Genomic DNA, 19,026 nt, shown 5'->3' with positions numbered 1-19,026 from the left:
TGATCAAAATGTCTCCAAAAGACCTACAGGAAGGGAAATGTCTGCCATATGACTCAGGGTATCCATAACAGAAAAATAAATCAGAGGTTTAAGAGAAACACTACTATTCCTGGCAATGGGTTCTATAAAACGGATTTTCAGAGAAAGACACAGCCATCAAAACTCATTATATCTCATTAGCCAATTCATATCAGTTCAGGCTAACCCATCTGATAAACCTTAAAAAAAAGGCATGTGCCAGAACAATTTATGGGAATATTAGCTTACCTTTATTTTTCCTGTACTTTCTTATCTCACAGATAGACCTTTGTTATTTCTTAGCCTCTGGGATTTTTGCAGAGTGGAAAACAAAAAGTGTTTAAAGTGAAGGACTCTTTGTGGTGTGAAGTGAGAGCCTGTTGAAGAAACTATACTACCATTACCCTGAGGATGAGAGTAGAGAGGAATTCTGAGAAACTCAGGAAAAGGGTCAAAGTCTGGGACCACACATTGTTCAGTAGCAAAAACAGCCTTCCAGGGAGGTGGCACATGACGGGAATGTCTCCTTGATGTGCCATGAGAGTGGCACCCTGGGCACCGGAGTTCCAAACTTCTAAACTCCAAAGATCCCCTTTGAAGACTCAAATGTGAGATGGAACAGGAGGGTGGCCAGGTCAGAAGGATCAAATTATAGTCTAGAACAGTGAGAATCTCACTGGTACTCAGTAAGGAGACCAATGACTGCCTCTTAGATGATGTGGTACTACCTACAACTAACTCTAGGACCTTAACACAGCTCCATGGTATGGTGAGTTCCAGTAGTGATTTAGATTGAATTTTCTACCACCCTGGCAAAACAAACTTAGAGAACAATTTTGGTTAATTCTATAAAAATAAATAAATGAAGAGTGCCTGGGTGGCTCAGCCCATTGAGCGTCAGACTCCTGGTTACCGCTCTGGTAGAGGACTCAGGGTCCTGGGATTGGCCCCAGATCAGGCTCTGCAGAGCCTCCTTGAGATTCATTTCCCCTCATTCTCCTTCCCCCTCTGCTCCTCCCACTCATGCACTTTCTCACTCTCTCTCTAAAATAAATAAATAAATAAATAAATAAATAAGGACACCTGGGTGGCTCAGTCAATTAAGCGTCTGCCTTTGGCTCAGGTCATGATCTCAGGGTCCTGGGATGGAGCCCCACATCAGGCTTCCTGCTCAGCAGGGAGTCTGCTTCTCCCTCTCCTGCTCCCCCTGCTTGTGTGCTCTCTTGCTCTCTGTCAAATAAAAAATCAAATCTTTTAAAAATAATATAAATAAATAAATAAATGAGAGAATTTATATTTATCTGTATTTGTGGTCTGAATGTCATACCTGCCACCCAAACTTTGGCATCACAAAGAACTAGCGCTGAGTAACCCTTGGGCACTTTACTCAATTCTTCCTCTCTCAGTTTTTTCCAACCATAGAATGGAGATAAAAGTAGAACTTAATTCATAAATTACTATAAGTAGTGAGGATTACGTGCACATAGGTTCAGTGTCTGGAATGTATTAAGTATTCAATAATGGTTGCTATTTTTTTCAATTTGAAAAATGAGTCTACTAGAAGTGAGACAAAACTTTCAGCCATTGCACAAACACAACCACTGCACAGAGGGAAACACCATCAGTCACACACACTGTTTACAAGATGAAAATAAGTTATTAATAGTTCTTCAAGAGAAATACCACTATCCCTTGCAGGAGAAACAATATGAACACAGGGCCAAGAAAAACACCAACCACCCCCCTCAACTTTACCAACATGGGGCCATACCCATTCAGATCAGCATTTCCAATAAACCTCAAACCCTGAGGAAGAACAATAGAAGCAACTCAAAACACTTAACATGGCAGTTTTTAAAAAGTCAACTGCCACTCTTCTCCTCCTCATTTTTCACTCTCCCTTCCTCCAACACAACCACATCTGAGACTAAAGATATTTATAATTCTGAGTGACTAACTGCAACAAACTTTTGACAAGAAGGCTATTGAACTTGATAACAGTATCTTAATATGACAGATATACTTCTCCACTGGAATTTGGGAGGGGAGAACATATTTAATTTTTGATAAACTAAAATAGCACCTTAAAAACTGAATGACTCCACACAGGGATTAAACAGTAAAAACAGTTTAAGGTCAGATAAGGCTCCAGCTACTAGGTAATCAAGTGTGCATTTACCTCAGAAATCTTAGCTTGACCTCAGGGTCTCCTCATTTTTGCCCTCCTCTATTTTGCCCAGATCATTGGAACTAATCACTAGTCTCAGTCTGTTACCTAATGGCCCCTGGTGGAAAAATCATGACTTCACAGTTCAACAAACGTTTCTTGAGCCTTTGTAGTACCGGGGAAGATCAGGACCAGGGGCAGACATACAATTGCAGAGGCAGGTTGGGCAAGTGCACAGGGTCTTGTACAATATACTAAGAAGACTTGAATAAAGCTGTTCCTTAGACCCACCTGATGTGGTAAGCGGAACACATTGTATGTCAGCATGGAGGCAGAGAAGGTAATTAGAAATCCAATAAGGTATTCAGTGCAGAGAAGCTGAGGCAGAAGTAAGAGCAACCACCTTCTGTCCTGCTGCCCTGGTGAAATACAGAAGTCCAGGCTTGAGGTCTGGTACCTTCACAAACAGCCTTGCCCCAAGTCTCAGCCTGTGGGAACACCTCAAGCACTTCCAGTCTGATTGAGCTGCTAGTGCCCTCCAGTGGTAGTCCACGTAATGGCCACAAGATGTGAACCATCCAATTCCTCACCCATTTCCCAAGAACCCACCATGTGCTGGCTTCTGTGATAGCTGCTGGAGCCACAGATGTTCAAGACATTTGTTTTTCACTCAAGAAGCTCACAGTTTAGGATGTGAGACACAGAGATAAACGCATCAGAACCACAGTGTGTGGTCAGAGCAAAAAAAAAAAATTGCAATCAGAAATATGCATAAGACAAAGTTTGTGCAGAAGAAGGATGATTAACTTTTGCATCTGGGGGCTTTGATGGTGCCTTGATGTCTGGGCTGGCAGTGACAAAGGCCTCCTGGAAGATGTAATTGGGCTCTGAAAGAAGATTAATAGGACTTTACTAGGCAATTAATAGGAGATGAGTTTTCCAGGACAAGAGATCAACATGAGTTATTTTGAGAACTGCAAGTAACCATACTCTAGGAACATCAAATGGGAATAGAATTAGACATATTTTGTACTGGCCCTTTCTGAGGGAGTCTAAATGGTACCTAGTGTTCCCCAAAGTGTTCCATTCAACACACATTTATTAAGCATCTTCTATTGGAAATGTGATTATTATTCTAGTCCTCAAGATGCTTACAGTCAAACATTAAGACAGATGTTCAGGGCGCCTGGGTGGCTCAGTTGGTTAAGCGACTGCCTTCGGCTCAGGTCATGATCCTGGAGTCCCTGGATCGAGTCCCACATCGGGCTCCCTGCTCGGCGGGGAGTCTGCTTCTCCCTCTGACCCTCCCCCCTCTCATGTGCTTGCTCTCTCTCATTCTCTCTCTCTCAAATAAATAAATAAAATCTTTAAAAAAAAAAGACAGATGTTCAGACAGAAATGTGAGGGGATAGTTTCTATAAAATGCAAGTTATACACAAGTAGCAGTTGGTAACAAAGGACAAGAAGCATTTACATTGATACTATTCAGCCATCAGAAAGGATGAATACCCAACTTTTACATCAACATGGATGGGACTGGAGGAGATTATGCTAAGTGAAATAAGTCAAGCAGAGAAAGTCAATTATCATATGGTTTCACTTATTTGTGGGATATAAGGAATAGCATGGAGGACATCAGGAGAAGGAAGGGAAAAATGAAGGGGGGAAATCAGAGGAAGAGATGAACCATGAGAGACTATGGACTCTGAGAAACCAACTGAGGGTTTTAGAGGGGAGGGGGGTGGGGGGATGGGTTAGCCCGGTGATGGGTATTAAGAGGGCACGTACTGCATGGAGCACTGGGTGTTATACGAAAACAATGAGTCGTGGATCACTACATCAAAAACTAATGATCTATTGCATGGTGACTAACATAATAAAATTAAATTAAATTAAAAGAAGAAAAAAAAATAGCATTTACATTGAAAAGGGCAATCAAGGAAACCTTTCCAAAGTAGGGAACCTTTCCAAAGCAGTTGGTAACAAAGGACAAGAATCATTTACATGAAAAGGGCAATCAAGGAAACCTTTCCAAAGTAGTGAGCATGGAAAAACAAATGCAGGAATTTGCCAGATGGCAGTCATGGGGAGGTTGCTTCTGTGATGTGTGATGCATTGGCTGAATATCTTCCTGCCTCTCTGGTCACATTTACTTTACTTCCCTGGCTCCCCTTCTTCTTCCCACCCCTGCTATGATCACTCCCCCAAGGTTCTATGTTCAGCCCTCAAATCTTTGCTTTGTTCCTTCTCAGTGACTTTATTCACACTCATGGCTTCCATGATGAACTTCAAACATTTTACTTAGTGGAGACCCCGCATTACTGAGTATATCACTTTTTTTTATTATGTTATGTTAATCACCACACATTACATCATGAGTTTTTGATGTAGTGTTCCATGATTCATTGTTTGCATATAACACTTTTTACACAGAAAGTCAGGCTATCCCTAATGACACATGCTGCAAATGGAATCCACCATCATTAATCTCTGAAATCCTCCTCTCCTTGGTTGGTTGTCCCATCCACCCTTTAGTTGTCTGATGTTATAAGTCAAGAAACTTGAAAAGACCTTACTTTCTCCTTTTCTCTCCCAACATCCAGTGCCTCTCCAAGTTCTGCAGCATACATAGATCCTTTTTTTTTCTGTGTCCACTATTACTGCCTTAAATTAGTCCCAGAATCTCTTGCCCAGCTGATTACAGTGGCTTCCTAATCTGTCTTTCTGCTTCTAGCTCACCCTCTCAGTCTATCAGCTTCGTAGTATTTCTAATAAGCGAGTCTGATCTTGTATTTATGCTACCCACCCCTCCTGCTTATAATGCTTCTGTGTTCCCTACAGCTTTCAGAATCAGGTCTCAGCTCCTTAGGATAGCAGACAAACCTCTCCCACTAACCTCTTTAGCCTCATTTGTTGTCCTCTGCTTCCAGGAATTTTCCAGAAATTCCAAACTTATTGTAGGTCCCCCTAAACATCATGTTATTTCATACTTTCTGATCTTGAAGAGGTGTCACCTAGAGTGCTCTCTCCATCATGTTTCCCACATGGCAAACTCCAATTTATCCCCCAAACTCAGTTCCATGTCCCTTTCCCCTATTGAGCCTTCTTTGACCCTCCCTTTCTATTAGATAGTTACACTTATTCTCTGGGCTACTTCTGGACCACGTGTATGCATGTATTAGTATGTCACTTTGTGACAATCTGCTTACCTGTCTGTGTTCCTTGCTTCAGGCTGGAGAAGCAGTAAAGCAGGGTAATTAAGAAAATGGAACCGAATCCCTACTCTGCCACTTGGAGTGAATTTAGGCAGGTTATTTGTCTCTCTTTGTCTTAATTTCCTCATCTATAAAATGGGGATGATAATAGTCCCTTCCCTGTGCAGTTATCAGGTTACTGTATATCAAGTGCTTTGAACAGGACCTGGCATATAGTAAGTGTTATATAAGAATTTGCTCTAACTTCTGACTATGAAGTTTTATCTTACTCATCTCCATTTTCCCAGGGTCCAGCACAGTGCCTGACATAGACAGTACATGGGACAAATGCTTGTTGAAAGGAGGAATGAGAGTCTTTGGCTCTTTCCTTTTCCATGCTTCAATACCTAGTAAATCCCTGGGTCCTGCTGAGCTTTCCTTTACAATGTCCTCTGCACTTAATTTTCTTTCTGTGATCACTATCAACACTCCTTCATTTTTTCAACAAAAAAATTATTAATAATCAACAGTGTAAAAGGCACCGCTCTAATTGCTGAGATTATTGCTTTGAACAAGACAAATTCCCTCTGCTACGGACCTTACATTCTACCAGATGATACAGAAACTAAATAATCGCACATTAGTTATTTGATTGTTGTAAGTATGATCTATATCCTAACCTAGTGTTGAAGGTCAGGAAATTTCACTGATATATGAAAGACTAGAAGAAAATAACTTAAACATAAGGTGGTGGTAGCAGCTATGGTGGAGAGCATCCAGACAAAGGAAACATCCCATAGAAAGCCCTGAGTCAGGAAGAAATTCGGCACATATAGATTTTAAGTTCCTTATGTCTGAATTATTGCTACAAATGCTACCTGATCTCTGTACAGGATGACCTTCCATAAAGCTCTAGGATTAAACTTTCCATCATGTTGATTCCCTGATCGGAAACCTTCCATGATTCTCTGTTGCCTACTGAATGACATATTAATTCCTTACTATTTTTCACGACCCAATGCCATATGGGCTCCAGTAATGGTCCAGTTTTATCTCTCAGAAGTCATCTGCATTTATATTCAACAATAACTATCGTGAACCATTTGATATTCCCCACACATTCCTTATTTTTTCTTACTTTCCTACATTTACTCAGGTTGTTATTGTCACTAAAACGCTTTTCTTCTCTATTCCTATCCATGCTTGTTTTTCCACAAAACAATATTTACCTGTTCTATGTGTGACATGCTTTGGTATTTTCTATTCTAGTCTATTTTCCTCTATTTTTATTCTATTTCAGTTTTTTAAACAAGCAAGTAGTAACCTACCAAAGTGATTTCACAGCTCACTAATGGATCTTTACCCACAGTTGCAAACTGCCCCAAATAGCCTTAAAGATTTTTCCAAGATATATAATTCTTGAATGAGGTTTGGCTTTTGTAGATTCTAAGTTTTCTTCCAGCAGTAGAAACCTCTAACTCAGTTACATCTTGATTATTGGGCACCTGTATTCTCTGAAGACAGAATGGTAAAATTCTGCATGAACACATGATGAATGGGGAAGCTAATCATATAGAGCTAAGGCACCCTGAAGATACTTGGCAATGCATTTTAATTTGTAGGACATGTCCCAATTTGCTTTTTCAATCCTGGCAATGTTCTGAACTGCAGTTGCTAATTGTAGTGAGTTGTTCCAAATCATATACTGAGCAAAGATGAACATGGGAGAAATTTTCTTCCAGTTGTAACTGAGAAAAACAAACAAACAAACCAAAACCACCATTAGCAAATAAATCCATAGCAATTAGCCCATATTACATACTAAATGTACCTTTGCAGATAGATTGCTGTATAACTGCCCATGGGGAATACTTGAATCTTTTGTAAAAACTACTCTCCAAAGGATCTGTTTTTCAAAATCATTTTTATATCTTGGGTTAACTTTCAGTGGAGTATTTTAGTTTTTCAGTATTTCTTCCATTTTAGGTTTTGTAATGTCAACATGTGGATCAACTTACCATCTTGTTAATGTTCTTCAAATCTTTATCTCCAGCCCAGATTGTATTTGTGTTTCATTTTTCTGTATATCCTACTGCCAATAATGATCCCCAGACTCCCCAAACTCATCAATCTAAAAATTAATTCATTATCATAGGCCTAAATCACCCTCTTTGACCCCCCATCTTACTTTGATTAGAGAATGGCACATCAACTCTCCACTTAGGCCAGAGAACAATGGCATTGGGCTTGACTCCTCCTTCTTCAGCTAACCTGCCACCAATTCCTCTTGACAGTACATCCTATATGCTTCTCAAATCTGTCTACTTCTCTCCAATCTTCCTGCCTCTACTGATGTTCAAGTCTCCCAAATGATCCTCCTGCCATCTTTCCTAACATATTTCACAAAGTGGACAAAATAACATGTCATTCTCCAGCTGGAGACCATTCAGTTAACTATTACTACATTTAGGAGAGAGTCCAGTGGAAAGTACCTAAAATTGCTTGCAAAGCCTTCCTGAACTGTCCTCTACCAACCTTTTATGCCTTGTTTTCATACTCTTTTTTTCTCTTCTTTCTTCCTTCCCTCCATCTCTCTGTCCATTCATATTCTACCCTCCAATCACTTAAAAAAAGGGTTCTTTATGCTTCATTATTTTTTTTTTTTGGTCTGGAACATTCGTTTTTACTAGAGAGCTATTACTCTTCCTTCAAGCCACATCTTGGATATCCCATAGGAAACATTCCTGAAGTTTTCTAAGTCCAGGCTTTGAGCTCTTCCTGTTCTCCCTTAGTGCCCTACATTATGCTATATTGAAATCACCTATTCACTTCCATCCAACATTGTGAGCCCAGAAATTATTCAACATCATAGCTCTATTGCCTAGAACACAATAGGTGTATGATTAGTATTTCTAGAATGAACAAATATATCTAATTTTCTCTTTGCCAACTAGTAAGGAGACTCCTATGGGAGGGCTCTGTAGTGTCCAGCTATGCTGATAACTTGGGAGATAAGTCTATGCAATCCTGAGATAAAGTATTGGAAAATTATTTTTACTGTAAATTTAAATCATTATCTTTAAACAGTTTATCAGTAATATAACTTACTTTAAAAAAAAAAAGAAATGTCCATCTGTTTTATGTGTCTTACTTTACAAACTCAGGAGTGGGTAAAAAGGAGAGGGTTATTTTTGACTCCATAAAATCCCAACATTTCAGGTAATCTCTTTTCTTAAACATCTAAGTTATACTTCTTCTAGATTCACAATACTCAGATCAGTGGGGCTTTCTCTAGTTTCATTCACTTATTCTTATTCATCTATTTCTCATTGAAAAATACCAGATACTGGAAATACTACATGGGTGAGATTTCATCCCTTCCCTCAAGATCCAATCTATTCAGGTCTGGGAGGAAGACATGTAAGACATGTAAGGTATTATAATATAGATGTCCTCCAGGCTCACACAAATTTGAACCTAGGAAAAGAATTCCACTGGGGCATAAACAAATGTTAAGGAATGAGAAAGTTTTGCTTTCTGTATGAAAAAAAAAAAAAAGCTTTATGAGTGGTAACTATTCTGAGAAAAGAACAGACTGCAAAGAGCAGATACCATACGGGGAAGATTTTTTTGCTCATGGAACTGGAAAGATTCTCATTGCATCAGTTCACATTAGTCAGTGCTATTTGAGTTTGTTACCCTCTTATTTTATTGAATTTCATAACTGAAATGTAAATAGTCTGACAAAGTCTAGACATTTCTTCAAAGACATATAGGCAAAATTATAACCAATATGATGAGAGTTTGTGGTTAGTCACAGGTGGTCAACACTTACAGCTTGTGACAATTATTAAAATGTAAGTGTCAATGGAGACGCTGCTAATGCTGATACTGGAAGAGTGAAAATGTATTCTAAAGGATATTTTTTACTTAAGCAAAATTTGAAATTAGCAAGGCTTTTCTGAACAGAATGGTTTTCGATTTTTACAAGCTAAGAATTCTTCAAAATATATTTCTGAGGCTCTTGCATAAATATTTGGAGTTTTGTTGAATTTCCTGCTATTCCCTTAACACACTTTGCTGTATGAGATCTTATACCTTTGCTGTTCTTTCTGATTGGCATAGCCTTCAGCCCCTTAGATGCCTGTTAAACTCAAATCTCATCTCTTCTGTGAGACACCACAACAGGATCAGTAGAAATCTTTTAGGCTGAATTAATCCCTCTCCACTCTGAGTGCCCACAACATTTCGTGATTTACCTTTCAAATTGCACTTATTACATTATCCTTGTTGGTAAATGTTTCTCTGTTCCCTAACACTGTGAGCTACTCATTAATTCTGCATCCACAGGACCCAATAGTGTCTGATATACATTAAAGCTTCCATATAGACAGGTTTAATGGCTGAATCATTCTAATTTTTTCTCCACCTCTTCTGCATCACTATAGTATCAAGTTAGTGTTATCCAGTTTGGGCTAACTTCATGATGTACATTATTAAAAAGTTTGAATCTCACAAATAAGATATATTTTTTTTATTTTGTCACAAGTTTATCTTAGAAAAAGCAAGGAGTTGTAGTTTTAAAACCCATCTGTATCACTAAGATTATGTGGTTTGGGACAATCAGTTTACCGGCCTTGCATAATACTAAATTATCTCTACAATCCCCATCTTCTTTCATTCTATAAACCAATATCCTTTTCTGAATTCATGCAAAATTAATGGTGTTGATCACACAATTGTGTATTTTATTAACAGTTTTTATTGACCTTCACCTTGACCTTGTTTCTCTGTTTTTCCTTAAAAACACATAATCAAATTGAAGTTCTTTATGGTTTACTATGATGTCTTTAGAGGTCAGAGTTTGATGTAGGTTCAATCCTTGACTCTGTCACTTACAAAACTTTATAATATTGCAACTTGAACATGGCTAAGCCTCAGTTTCTTCCTGTGTGAAATGAGCATAATAATAGTAGTGCTTGTTTCATAGGTTATAGGTAATCTTCTGTATATCTTGACTCTCTGCAGTTGTAGTCTGTATAGGGATGCAGAAGTCTTAATAACACATACATGTTCACTGATGACTTAATCACTAGCTTCTATTTTCTCCCATTATGTACTGTTTTATCTGTTTCTTGCTGATTGCCAGATACTGAGAACATCTGATAATATAATGGTAATATAATGCCAAGTAATTACAGCACCAAGTACAATTGCAAATCTTGCAACAGAGGCAAAGTTTCATGAAATAGATGAAAATAAAATCACAATTTCTAAACACATATGTAAAGTCACTGACAAATAAATTGAAGAAGAGAAAGCTAATAAAAATATAGCAGACTGGGCTTCTTAAAGATACAGAATAGAATATGGGAATAAATAGATAAATCCCTCTAATATTTATCACAAAAAGTGACCATATTTATGACCATGCTGCAGAAAGTCTTAAAAGGATGTTATTTTTTTAACATCATGACTCATTTTCCTTAATGCTCAAAGTTAATGTTTCTTCTTTGCTTTTTCTAAGAAGTAACTTATGGAGGCAATGAGCAAGAGGATGAAATTCAACATGAGAATAGGGAATCTCACACAGCAGGTGTCATAGGGCAGACCAGGAACAATGAGAGGCAGCCAAGAATTCCTGGTCTCAGCTCTACATCAGGTCAACTCTGGTGGTGCTGCTTATCAGCCATGTGAGAAAGCAAAGAAGATGTGGTATATATATACAATGGAATATTACCCACCCATCAAAAGAATGAAATCTTGCCATTTGCAATGACATGGATAGAACTAGAGTGTATTATGTTACAGGAAATAAGTAAGAGAAAGACAAATACCATATGATTTCACTCATACATGGAATTTAAGAAACAAAACAAATGAACGTAGGGGAAGGGAAGGAAAAATAAAGAGATGAAAATTGAGAGGGAGGCAAACCATAAGAGATACCGAACTTTAGGAAACAAACAGGGTTGCTGGAGGGGAAGTGGGTAGGGGGGATGCAGTAATTGTGTGAAGGGCATTAAGGAGGGCACTTATTGTGATGAGCACTGGGTGTTATATGCAACTGATGAATCACTTAATTCCACCTCTGAAACTAATTAAAAATTTTAAGAAAAGCAAAAAAAAAAAAAAAAAGCAATGGAGAATGATACAAAGACTGCTTCTCTGACTGTGTATGTTTGATATCTAGTAATTTCTTAAAATTTCAATCTAAGCAACTCTATTCAAATACAAAAAACAAATAAACTAGTAATTTCAAAACTCCAATAGAACTTTAGTAAACCTAATTTCATTTATTTCTATAGCACTTTACAACAAATATAGGTACTTTCATTACTTTTTTCTTCATTCTATTAATAACTCTGTGAAATAGCTAAAACAGGTATTATTTCTTTTCTACTGTTGAAAAAGCAAAGTTGAACAGGTCCACTCACATAGTCAGAGATAGGACACAGGCTCCCTGACTCCAGGATGTAATAGTAAGGATGTTTTATTATGTCCCTTCTCTTTCCCCAGTAATATTAAATTCTTTACCTTTAGTTCTAATTCTCATTACAATCTTTTCAAGATAGATTTTGTTGTCTTCAATTTATAGGTAAGAAATCTGAGATTCAAAAAGATTAAATAAACCTGCTCAAAGTTACTGGTAAACATATCTTCCTACCTCCATCCCTTTCTCTGTCTCACCCCTTTCTTTGCTGAAATTCAGTGTTGAATGTATTTGTTAATAATAGAAGAACTATACACACAGAGAAGAACCTTTAGAGTTTAACAGAAATTTGGAAAGTGTGTTTGAGAAAAAAGCGATTATTTTAAACCTTCCAGTTTACATCTCAGTTATAATTACTGGTACATTTGAGACATAAAATTTAAAAGTGATACATATATTTCCCCTTTGTTCCCCTTCTCTATATACTTTTCCTTTCTATATACTTTTCTATATACATATAGAGCAATGAAATGACCAAAAACCATGTTGCACCAAAAAAAAAAAAATCTGCAATTTGTATAAATCTCTAAACTCAATAGTTCAGGTCACTGCCTCCACCAACCCCACTTTACCAATTGAGATGTGAACTATAAAGAGATTCAATGAACTTTCTTAGGTCATAGAATGCAAACTCTTCTGAGAAAATATACCAGCTGTCCTTGCACCATTCATTTTTTTGAAGGCTATCTTTAATCCAAGCATATGGTAGTACAAATATAAAATTTTGTTTAATGAAGCAATAAAGAGAATACATAAACAGAAATTATTGTCCATAAACTCTAGATTGAATTTATGTGTTGTGAGTGACCATTTACTTCTACTTATAACAGCTCCAGTCATGGATTATTAGTGAAGGGTTTTTCATATAGGTGATATAAATTACATAAATGAAACAAGGCTATGAATATGTACATATTTTAGGTTATATTAAAGTTGAAGCAAAACAAAAATATTCTATTAACTGAAGCCTAAAAATAAATAACCTATATGGAAATTTTGGAATGGACTCTGTTGGCTTCATAAAGTGATTTTGACATCTTTTTTCTTTTTAAATTGGAAAAATTAATACTGTCCACTATTAAGCAAGATAGAAGAAAACCTAGTTATATTTCACACTACATTCTTAGAGGGATCTTTATAACTTACTATAATTATTTTAGAATACAAAATTCTAAAAGGACTCTATAATTTCTCAGTCAAGTTTCAGGACCAAAAGTCTCTCATTAGAAGGTGATGCATTTGTTCATTAAAATTGTAAAGCTGAATGGCATCTTTCTAGGAAGTGCTGAATTGCCATCTAAAATAAATAATAACAACCATAAGACAAGTTTTGTGTTCTTTTATTTCACACGTTCATGTTAAGATTAGCAAATGTAGAAAGCAATTTATAAATGCATGCACTAATCTGTAAGTGGCCTCAAGAGAGAAAGCTGTTCCCAGGGAAAAGTAGCCCTTAGGATTATTCAAAAGCAAATGAATTCTCAATATATTTTCATATTTTGACAATAAACCTCTATTGTCTCAGTCACTATGTTGTCACAGAGATATGACACATCATAAGAAAATGTCCCATGTTATCCCTCAACCCTGCATGAATCTCAAATCCACTAATTCTATCTCCTTTTCATTGTCCATCTCCCATGTCCTTACTCCTCTCCTTGATTCACTAAAATTCTCTGGGGGGTTGCCTGGCTGGCTCAGTTGGTAGAGCATGTGACTCTTGATCTTGGGGTTGTGAGTTTGAACCCCACGTTAGGTGTAGAGATGACTTAAAAATAAAATCTTAAAAAAATACATAAAACCCTCTGACCAATCATTATAATCACCTCCTTGCATATGTTCTTGACTTTTCCCTGGGTGGTTTTGTTCCATGCTTAGCAGAAGTAGAGGGGTTGCAGGTTACACAGGTGTAAACATTTGCCAAAAATTATCAAATTGTACACTTAAGAGTTATGCATTTCATTGCATGTAATTTTACCAAAAACTTTAAACAAATACTGAACTTCAGTTAGTAAGTTGGCTTTTTGCAATGATATGGGTTAGCAGTATTAAAATTGTTTAAACAAATGTGTAAACATGTTAAAAGCAATGGGAGTAGTATTTTAAGGGAAAGTTATAAATATGAAGAGAAGAAACATTGGTATTGAATTGAAATGGAAAATATCACTATAAACTCATGATTTTTAATATTTACTTATCTAGATAAATAAATTTAGAAGTGATTATAGATATAGCCATACATGTGTGTACATGTACATGTACATATGCTAGATATGTTCACAGAGATTATCTAAAAGTTACGACAGCATTGAACACACCTAATACCTAGATCTTGATTTCTATTTATCAAGGAACCTAGACTTCTTAAAGAAAAAAATTATTCCAGGGTTATGTCAGAGAGAAAAATATAGCTATGAAGAATATTACTGAGAAAATTGATAAAATTTGAATATAGGCTATAAATTTGATAAGTGTTTATCAATATCAATTTTCCTGATTTTGTTAATAGTACTGTAGTTATGTGAGAGAATGCCTTTGTTTTCATTTTTTTCATTATCTACTTCTCAGCTTTGAAGGTCTGGAAATGAGGGACTGGGTCACACTAATCAAAACTCATGAGATACTGGTGAGAATGCCAATTTAAAGAATTATACTGAGAAATAGAGTTGCCGCAGGTATCAGATGTTTGAATCTTCTTCTCATCTTATTTTCTCTAAGAACTTGACAAGGAGTCCAATAGATAAGTGTAAAATTATTTCCTTTTGTGGAATCAGAACAAAAGGGATGAGTTGGTCAAATTATGTTAGCCCAGTACATACATTTTTCTGCCTAAGGATAGAGTGTCTAAGAATACAGTATTGGGAAATCCACTCCTCTGTTCAGGGCATTTTCTCACTTCATGATGTTGAAATGGAAAGTATTAAAATTGGGTTTGAAGCACTCCCCCTTCTGAGGTTTCACATTAATAATCAGTTCATACATTTCTTCCTTTAGTTATTTTAGTACATATCTAGGCCACAGTCAAGCCCTGTTGCTACTGGTTTCCAAAGGAAATCACATTGTTCTTTGAAGATGACCTGTCAGGTGCCTGATCTTAGCCACTACATGCTGAATTTATTAGTTTAGCTTTTAGAGTTGGTGTGAAGTGGTAACTCCACCATAAGTCATGTCTCTTATTGTCTTCAATTAGATGACAAAGAAATGTTTACTCACAGCTGCTTAATGCTTAATCAAATCAAAAAATGCCTGGACAAAGTTAAACTTCATGAAGTTCTAAAATCTCACTAGGTGTCTGGTTCTGGACCACAATGGAGTAGATGCACTTCTCCCTATTCCTTCCCCTAAGTGAACGCAAAAGTCCTGGATGTGATACATAAACATAAGAAGGCTGACAGGTAAGGAGAAGAAGGCTGACTAACTGTGGACCTGAGAACCCAAGAAAGATCATGGTGGCCAGTTCCCTGGGTTACCTTTTGGACTCCTATATCCTGGACTGGGTGCTGGAGAAGCCATACCTGGAAAAAACAATGGAAACTGACAAATTAGAGCCCTCATAAAATCCAGTTCTTTCTAGCAAAGGACAAGGAAAGGGGCAGCTTAGCAAGATGAATTTTTTAGATAATAACTGCAGAAGTGCACCGTGGAACAAACTGCAGCTCTAGTCCCATCACTGTCAGCAAAAGCTGGGTGGGGATCCTTGACTTCTACCTTTCCCAGGTGTGGTGAGAGAGAAGCCAGATTGGGAGATGGGACTCTCATCCTCATCCAGCAGTAGCAAGCCTCTTCTGACAGTGTCAGTGGAAGTCCCCTGGGAACCTGGGCTCCCGTCTCCGCCTGGCAGTAAGAAGGCACTCTCCCATCTCCACAGAAGTGATACCAGAGGTCAGTGGGGGGGACTGTCACTACCAGCCAGCAGGAAAACAGTTTCCTTCATGCAGCATCAGTGCAAAGTACAATATTTTTCTGATGTGGACCTCAATGTATGTAGAGGAAGTATTCAAGACAACTATAAGTGAAAAAAGTAAAGAAACTTAAAGGGAGGTAAGATTTCTACATTTGATATCAGAAGATGGAAGAGTATAACTTGGCATTTTGAAACTGGCAAATAAAAGGAAAAAAAGAAAAGAAAAAGCCTTCTCCATTTGATTCTGACACTAGTAGACCTTTGTGGTGATGGCAGAATTCTGTATCTTCATTGCAGTGCTGGTTACAGGAATCTATACAAATGATAAAATGACACAGAACTATATGCAACATTGTACCAAGATAAATTTCCTGCCTTTGACATTGTACTATAGTTAATGCATGATGTGACCATTGGGACAAAGTAGATGAGGGTACCCAAGGACTTTACATTATAGAAACTTTTTGTAAATCTATAATTATTTCAAAATACACAGTAAATAATAAACTTTTTAAAAGATCTTTATAGGTCATATTCAGAAACTTCTCTTAACCATGCAAAAATATAAAGAGCAGCAATAAAGAGTTGGTATAAAATTATAGGGCAGATTTCCCCAGTAATTGGTTGGGGGGGGCTTTGATAGTCATTTATGACCTATTTGATTCAGGGAATGCAATTTTGTTTTGATGCTGATGTTATCAATTTTTGCTTTTTTTTTTAAATATGAGTATAGTTGACACACAATGTTGTGTTAGTTTCAGATGTGCAATTTAGTGATTTGACACGTTTATACATTATTCTATGTTTTTTTTAAGATTTTATTCATTTATTTGACAGAGAGAGACATAGTGAGAGAGGGAACACAAGCACTGGGAGTGGGAGAGGGAGAAGCAGGCTTCCCGCTGAGCAGGAAGCCCAATGCGGGGCTCGATCCCAGGACCCTGGGATCAGGACCTGAGCTGAAGGCAGATGCTTAACGCCTGAGCCACCTAGGCGCCCTATACATTATTCCATGTTAACCACAAGTGTAGATACCATCTGTCCTGTTACATCACTAATATAATATCATTCAATTTCTTCTTTTTATGTAGTCAGTAATAACACTGTGTAAAAGCTCATCTTGCCTGGATCATTAATATAACTGACAAGTTTTTAGCATTTCCTAAAGAAAAGATCATTTATCATCTTTAGCTACCAGGGCATAGCAATAGATACCTTGGAAGACTGCGAGCATTTTTTTTTAAAGATTTTATTTATTTATTTTGACAGAGAGAGCAAAAGAGCACAAGCAGGGAGAGCAGTAGAGGGAGACGGAGAAGCAGGCTCCCCTCTAGCAGGGAACCCGACACGGGGTTTGATCCCAGGACCCCAGGATCATGACCTGAGCCGAAGGCAGACACTTAACCATCTGAGCCACCCAGGCATCCCTATTTGTTTGTTTGTTTCGTCTTTCAAGAAAGTGAAAAAAAATAGCATAGGAGTTTCAGGATTTATTAGTGGCATGAGTGGATAATGGCATCAAACTGTGATAGCCAAATGCATCCAGACCTTATTACCCATTTGTGTTTGGTTTTTTAATCTACAGTGAAAATCCTTCCTGCCCTTCCAGCCTATAGTAAACATTTTCAGTTTCTTCAAAGCCCGGATCACTTTTTCTGGATCATCATCTTCATACAGTCCTGTTTGAACTATGTGAACTTCTCCACTGGTCACTGTTGATTAGTACAGGATTTCCTTTCTTATAATAATTTGGAATTGGGACCCAGGGACTCAAACTGAATAAACTTAAGGTTCAATGTTGTCAAGTTTCTATAGTCATTACTTCTTCTGAATCATGAAATGTTCCAAGCATACAAAAACATCCAATTACTTCCTGCCCTAAATAAACAGATGTTAATGCACTGCAATACATATTTCAAATTTCTTTTTTTCTGAAAAAAAGTCATGAACATTTTAATATAAATTCAAAGTTAGAGGCTAGTATAAGATATACCAACCACCAAGATAATTGTCAAATTTTTGTCATATTCATTCAATCTATTTTTTAATTGTAGTAAAGACACATAACTTAATATTTACCATCTTAACCATTTTTTAAAAGATTTTATTTTTAAGTAATCTCTACACCCAACGTGGGGCTTGAACTCACAACCCCAAGATCAAGAGTCAAAAACTCCACCAACCAAGCCAGCCAGGTGCCCCCCATCCTAACCATTTTTAAGTGTGCAATTCAGTAGTGCTAACTATATCCATATTGTTATGGAATGGATAGCTAGAATTTTTTCATCTTGCAAAACTGAAACTCTATGCCCTTTGAACAACTTCTCGTTCCTCCATTTCCCCAGTCCCTGGTAACCACAATTCAACTTTCTGCTATGAATTTAACTATTATAGATACTTCAGAAAAGTGGAACCATATAGTAATTGTCTTTTTATGACTGATTTATTTCACTTAGCATAATGTCTTCAAGTTTCATCCACGTTGTAGTACGTGACAGGATTTCCTTCTTTTTTCACACTACATAATATTACAATGTATGTATTTTCCACAATTTCTTTATACAATCATTTGTTGATAGACATTTGAGTTACTTCCACTTCTTGGTTATTGTGAATACTGCTTCAGTGAACATGGGTGTGCAAATATCTCTTTCAGATTCTGTTTTCAATTCTTTTGAATACATATGCAGAAGTGGGACCACTGGATCATATGGCAATTGTATTCTTAATGTTTTGAGGATCCTCTATACTGTTTTTCCACAATGGCTGCACCATTTTACATTCCCATCAATTCTAATATCTTCACATTCTCACCAACACTAGTTATTTTGTGTTTTTGTGTTAGTGGCCATCTTAATGTGTGTGAGGTGATCTTGCTTTGGGATTTCAATTTTCATTTCTTTAATGCTTTCTTTCAATGAGCATTTCTTCATAAACTTGTTGGCCATTTGTATATTTATTTTGGATAAATGTCCATTCAAGTTTTTTGCCCATTTTTAAATTAGGCTGTTTTTTGTTGTTGTTGTTATTGCTGTTGCTGTTGAGATGTAGGAGTCCTTTATGTATTCTGAATATAACTCCAGATACATGATTTACAAATATTTTCTCCCATCTGAAGGTTGCCTTTCACTCTATTGACTATTTTCTTTGATGTACAGAGGTTTTGAAATCTGAAATAGTCTCACTTGTCTATTTTTGCTTCTGTACTTTGGTGTCATAACAAAAAACCTTGCCAAATTCAGTGTCATGA

General features: G+C 37.0%; 1 protein-coding gene and 1 long non-coding RNA gene across 2 annotated transcripts in view; one reads left to right on the top strand and one right to left on the bottom strand.

Moving 5' to 3' along the window:
* The window catches only part of LOC145721292 (uncharacterized), a 433,843-nt gene that overhangs the window by 224,448 nt on the left and 190,369 nt on the right, over positions 1 to 19,026 (bottom strand). The gene's annotated exons all lie outside the window — the stretch shown is intronic.
* Positions 1 to 19,026, top strand: part of PTGER3 (prostaglandin E receptor 3) — a 177,844-nt gene that overhangs the window by 155,963 nt on the left and 2,855 nt on the right. The window lies entirely within an intron of this gene.

The sequence above is a fragment of the Leptonychotes weddellii genome, chromosome 4 (genome assembly GCF_054177405.1).
Source record: "Leptonychotes weddellii isolate Sample4059 chromosome 4, ASM5417740v2, whole genome shotgun sequence".
Taxonomy (NCBI): domain Eukaryota; kingdom Metazoa; phylum Chordata; class Mammalia; order Carnivora; family Phocidae; genus Leptonychotes; species Leptonychotes weddellii.
The sequence above is the reverse complement of the archived record's forward strand: the minus strand, read 5'-3'. Positions and strand labels throughout refer to the sequence as shown.